At 44.8% G+C, this 6,511-nt stretch overlaps 1 non-coding gene across 1 annotated transcript; it reads left to right on the top strand.

Annotated features, from left to right (window-relative positions):
- The first annotated feature begins 5,262 nt into the window (after positions 1-5,262).
- On the top strand, positions 5,263-5,335 carry TRNAT-UGU (transfer RNA threonine (anticodon UGU)). Its single transcript has one exon. It is a non-coding gene; the product is annotated as a tRNA-Thr (tRNA).
- Positions 5,336-6,511: the final 1,176 nt, after the last annotated feature.

Here is a 6,511-nt window from a genome sequence, read left to right on the forward strand (position 1 = left end):
ACAAGGATTTAAGAATAGCCCTACGATCTTTCAAAATCAATTAGCCAAAGAATTAGAAGACTGGCAAAAGATGCATAAAAATATCACCTTGCCACAGTACATAGATGACATACTGTTAGCAACAAGTGACAAGGAAGGTTCCATAGAAATGACAATAGACCTCCTAAACTTTTTGGGGTTGGCAGGGTACAAGGTATCCCGGAAAAAGGCACCGATCGCCCAGCAGGAAGTAACATATTTGGGGTACACAGTTTCCCAGGGCCAGCATAGGAACTGAGAGAAAAGAGGCCATTTGTTAGATTCCCGAACCTAAATCTCAAAGCATTGCCCGGAATGGCCGGATGGTGTTGCCTATGGATAATGAATTTTAGACTCACTGTCGAACCCCTGTATAAAGCTGTACAAGGGGAGGGAAACCTCCTTGTTTGGACTCAGGAGTGCAGAGATGCATTTATGAAATTGAAACAAGCTTTAATGAATGCTCCAGCCCTAGGCCTTCCGAATTTGGAAAAACCATTTGAATTATTCGTGCATGAAAGACTGCATATTGCCTTAGGCGTATTGGCCCAGAGACTGGGATCGTGGAGAAGACCAGTGGGGTATTTTTCAAAACGGCTAGACAATGTTAGCAAAGGATGGCCACCATGTCTTCGAGCAGTGACGGCTACAGTGTAACTGATCCAAGAGGCCCGAAAATTGATGCTCAGGCAAAAACTAACTGTATTTGTGCCTCGTGCAGTTACAGCAGTGCTAGAACAAAAAGGAGAACACTGGCTGTCACCAAGCCGGATGCTGAAATATCAAGCCGTTCTTCTAGAACAAGACGATGTGGAGCTGAAAGTAACCACGATCCTGAATCCAGCAACTTTCCTAACTACTGATCCTGATGGCAAAGAATTAGCACACAACTGCTTGCAAACTGTGGAACAGATGTACTCCAGCAGACCAGACCTGAAAGATGTACCAATAGGAAATGTGGACTGGGACCTGTTCGTGGATGGTAGCAGCTTTATGCGTAACAGAACGCAAAAATCAGGTTATGCAATAGTAACTGGTAAGGAAGTAACTGAGGCCAAAGATTTGCCATCTAATACCTCAGCCGAGAAGGCAGAACTCATAGCCTTGCTGAGAGCATTAGAACTATCAAAAGGTAAAATTGTTAATATATGGACAGATTCAAACTTTGCCTTTGGAGTGGTTCACGCTCATGGAGCTATTTGGAAAGAAAGGGGACTCTTAATGTCTCAAGGATCCCCAATCAAATACAGGCCAACGATCCAACAATTACTACAGGCAATTAATCTACCCCGATTAGTGGCAATTATGCATTGCAAGGCACATCAAACTGGAAATAGCCCAATGCATATAGGGAACCGCATGGCAGATAGAGCTGCGAGAGAAGCAGCTGAATGTCAAATATTGCTAGTTTTGCCAGAAAAGGTTCAGAGGTTGGGACCTAAGAGTCCGCAATATACACCAGAAGACAATCAATTGGCTAACCTACTGAAAGCAAACAAAAATCAAGAAGGATGGTGGGTGACTCCTTCGCACCAAGTAATAGTTACACAAGAAATCATGTGTGAATTGGCTAATAAGAAACACCAAGAAACTCACTGGGGAATTGAAACAATGGTTGAAGCATTAAAAACACAAGTGCTAAGTGTACGAATGACTGGAATAGTCAAAAGCATAGTGAAGAAATGTGAATTATGCCTGAAGAACAATCCTCACTTACCCTGAAGACCTTTACCAGGGGTGACAAAAAGAGGAAACAGTCCAGGAGACTATTGGCAAACAGACTTTTCTGAATTACCACAGCAAAATGGATACCGGTATCTTTTAGTAATGTTAGAAACTTTTTCAGGTTGGCCAGAAGCTTTCCCTTGTCGCACCAACAAGGCAAAAGAAGTAGCAAAAGTACTACTTAAGGAAATAATACCAAGATTTGGGGTACTCATAGGACTATCTTCAGATAGGGGCCCACACTTCATAGCAGAAGCTGTTCAAAGTCTGACTAAAGCATTAGGCATAAAATGGGATCTCCATAACCAACGGAGACCTCAATCAAGTGGAAAAGTAGAAAGAATGAACCAAAGTCTAAAAAGACAAATAAGTAAAATTTGTCCGGAGGCTCAGATGAAATGGCTGGATGCTTTACCCTTAGCTTTGCTACGGATACGCATCCAACCTAGATCTAAAGAAAAGGTTAGTCCTTTTGAGATCATATATGGTAAACCTTATCAAATGACTGAAACAGGAGTTAATCCTGACACTGCAGGAAGACATTATCTAAAAGAACATGTTATCTCTCTGTGAAAGGTTCTGTCCTCTCTTCACAGAAACGTCACTGTGAGCGCGCCACTATCTTTGGATGTACCTGTGCATCACTACCAACCAGGGGACTGGGTGTATCTGAAGACATTGTCAGACGAGCCATTGAAAGAGAAGTGGAAAGGACCTCTTCAAGTTTTACTCACCACCTACACTGCTGTCAAGCTTGAGGGAGTCGCTCCGTGGATACATTGCAGCAGGATAAAGCCAGCTGCGTCACCACAATGGACAGTCAAACAAAAGGGACCTTTATGTTTAAAATTAACACGGAAATCCTGAAGTTCTGGGTTATATCTCTTGCAGCGATGTCAGGAATTGCAGAGGTCGACAGAGATGAAGAGGTCAACACAGATTCTGATGAAAACCTAATTCTAACTTTGATACAAGGGTTGGGCAAAATGCATAATCTTACCAGTGTTGCAGCATGCATCCCGATCCCTCACTTGGCCAGTCAACCTATCCCATGGGGCACTATACCTGTAAATTTATCTTTACTAGAGGAATATGACAACATCACAGGAGCCTTTAAGCAGGCCAATGTCTCTTATTACTTAGGCAAAGACAATAAATGTAGACAGAAAAGGACCCCGATATTTGGATGGAGCCTTCCACAGCAGTACAATTTGAGTGGGGACTCCAAAGTTTCCTGTTACCAGGGGTAATGGCTTTAGAAATTGAATATGAATAGAAAATCTAACTTGGTACGTGGAAGCCTTATCGACAGCCACTCAGAAAGGATTCCAAATTATCAACAAACAAATCCAAGCTAACACTAAAATGACATTATAAAATAGACTGGCCTTAGACTTGCTATTAGTCAAAGAACAAGGTGTGTGTGGATATCTTAAGTTAGACAAAGAACACTGCTGTATCCACATCCCAAATATCACTGAAAACCTGCAAGAACCATTAGACAAAATAAGAAAAGTAGCAGAAGACAGTAGAGCAATAAAAGAGGCAGCTGCAAATAACTGGTTTAACAAAATTCTCCAAGATTTAGGTAGGTGGTCTCTAAGTGGATGGTTAGCTACATTGTTAGAGAGAGTAATTTATGTGATTGTGATTCTTATAGGAATCTGCATAAGCTGTACTAAAAGAACCAGTGAAAGAAATATATGGAAGTAGTAAAAATTTAACTATTTCAAAAGGGGAGATTGATACCAAAGAATTAAGAAAAGAAACCAAAGTTGCCGAACCTAAACCATGATCATATATGAGCAATTACTGACCCTAACTGCATCGCTGAACTGATATAATGATAATACCAGAACTTCAGACTGAACTAATATCTAAACCACTGAGAAGATTTGATATCAACTATGCATAACTGATTTTTCCGTAGAATTCCTTCAATAGGGCTCTTAGAAATTATTATTAATGATAATATTGATAGTACTATAGTATTGATAGTATTATTGCATGCATAATCATGTTAGAATTGAAATATTTTATATTCTATTTCTTTTTCCAGGTTGTAAGAGGACGGGATAGATTTGAGAATGTGTGACAAGGTTAATCATCTTCTGTCTAATTGATGAAATCTAAGTAAAAGGGTGAGACTTATATGGAGATTATGAAATATATCCACAAGTCTCAAAGGGAATGTTATAGGACATCTTGAAAAATAAGTGTTAAAAGCAAGTAAGAACGTCTTGGGAAGAATGTAAGGAAGCTACTTCATAACAACTGCACCTGGCATTTAGACATATTAGAGATAAAGACTGTCTTCGCTAGCTCTCTGCTAACAAGCAATAATGATTAACACAAGAACAAATCTTAGAAAAATAGAATGGACTGCCAAAATAGTGCCCTAGAGTTAACTTGTCTCATTATAATCTCATTAAAATGCTAAAGAACACACCTCCCAGCTAGAAAAGCCCCCAACCCAATTAAGCCCCCAACTCTCTGAGCATGCGTGGTGAATTAAAAGAGAACTGTAACTTTAAGAAGAAGTAAGAAAAGTATTAACCAATAGTTAATTAAGGGGTAGAACCAGTAGGCGTAACTAACTTTGTTAACTCTTTTAAATACCTGTCATGATTTTAACGCGGCGTGCATGTTAGGAGGAGAGATCCCCCATGCACCCAGCGCTGCAGTAAACCAATGTCGGCTTTCTAAACTATCATTTGGTTTGGAGAGTTTTCTTCGGTACAATTTTCGGTAACACTTCCACCTTTTAGCTATTAGCTGAAGCTTCCACCTTTTGGCTCTGAACTCCATAACCTCTGTGAAGGCGGCTCGCAGGTACCAGGTGAGAGAACAAGCCAGAAATCTTCTCCAAGGTGAATGCCCAGCGCTGCCCGCGGGGGGTCACACAGCAAGTGATGCTTACAGAGCCCCGGGGGAATACCTCTGCCTTCCAGCAGCGTTTCCCAAACTTCCCAAGACCACCCAACCTCTTGAGAAAGAAACACCGTGCACCATCTTATACAGCTTTGTCACAACAATTTTTACTCCCAACCTGTAAAATCAGGCCGTATGCAAACATTCACCTACTGCTGATTTCTCCTCTTGTGGGTTTTTTTTGGCTTGACTGGATGTGTGCATTTCCCACCAGCTTTATTTCTTGGTTTGCAAACGCCCCGGGGACCCTTCTCCGGCCTGGACGCTCCCCACGCAGCCGCGGCGCTGACGGGCTGGAAGCGCCGTGTGGACCGCCCGGTGCTGGCGGGCGAGGCAGGGCAGCCGCCAGCTCCCGCCGGCCGAGGAGCGGCTGTCGGCGGCCCGCGGGCTCCTCCCGGCGGCGGCCCCGACCTCGCTCTGCAGGGCGAGCCCCTTCCCGCCGAGGCCGGCGGCGGGGCAGGCGGCCCGGCGGCCGGGCGGCGGAAGGCGGAGTGCTCGGCCGCGCAGGGGGCCGCGGGGCCCGGCAGGGGGCGGCGGGGAAGGGCTGTGCCGGGCCATGGGGGACAGCCGGAGAAAAATTCGAGCGGCGGCTCCATAGCTCAGTGGTTAGAGCACTGGTCTTGTAAACCAGGGGTCGCGAGTTCGATCCTCGCTGGGGCCTCGCTCTTTTTCCAGGTGTCACTCCCGGTGGACGGCATGCATGAGGAACGAGGCTAATTTTGGGTTCTTTTGGTGGTGGCGGACTAGAGGATGCGTGCGCGTCCCGTGGGCTTCTTATTAAGGGGAACGCTTTGGAAACAAACACTTTTGGTAAAATCTGAGTGTTAACAATATTATTGGTGACTGAATTAAGACATGTGCTGGCAGGGGAGCGGGGGGAGCAATAAGCTCTTTGGGAAGCAGCAGGAGGATGGCTGAAGAAATATTTGTACAGCTCAGATCGTAATTTCCCTGATGGGAGCTTTGGCAAAATGGTGTTAAGGGGTTTAAAAGGAACAAATTGCCCCTGAGTGGAGGGGGACAGGATTATCTGACTCTTCACAGCTTGTCAGGCAAGCCGAGCTGTTGGTTTTATTTCTGTGCTGAAGGCTGGACAGAGGAGGTGTAATAATTCTTTGCCTTTTTTTTTTTTTTCTTCTAGGTTATAGAAAAAGCTAGAAACCTTCTCACATATCCTCTTGAGCACCACATGTTAACAATATGCAGTCATTTTTTCAGAAATCTTGCGGTCAAGGCATTTAGTTTCCAGCACTGCAAAACACCACAGCAATCATTACCGACATCGAGCAGGGAATTAACACATAGGCTTTGGCAAGGGGAAAGGACAACACCTGCAGCGCACATGCTGCAAGGGGCTCAAACGGTGGCAGAGCTGTTGAACAGGCAGGCAACTGCTGGAGGCTGCAGCTCGGCGTGCCAGAGGCTGCAGCTTGATGCGTCAAGAAAGATGCGTGGGCTGTAGCGTGGCACTGCAGCCCGTGTTATACCCTCCCGGCTGCTGTCACAGCTTCTCTCCAGCCTCCTTTCTCTGCTGAGAGTAGATCAAAGCTGTGGTGATGCACAGGGCTGTACAAGCGGCTGTTGCCGTGGTGAAAGGAGCAGGGCGTTGACGGGCTATTTCCCCCTTACGGCAGGAGTCATGCTACGCCACAAGGCCCAAAAAGCATTTGAATTTGCTGAGGTTTGGGGTTCTTGCACATAAGAGTTCACTTGGAATTACTTCTTGTTTGCCACATTGCCTCCCCACCCCATCTGGGGAAACAATGCTTCATCCTAATCTCAGTGTGACCAGTTGACTAACATCCTATCCAGTTCCTCGGTTCAGCAGTCCTTCCAG

Source organism: Gavia stellata, chromosome 7 (assembly GCF_030936135.1).
Source record: "Gavia stellata isolate bGavSte3 chromosome 7, bGavSte3.hap2, whole genome shotgun sequence".
NCBI classification, from domain to species: Eukaryota; Metazoa; Chordata; class Aves; order Gaviiformes; family Gaviidae; genus Gavia; species Gavia stellata.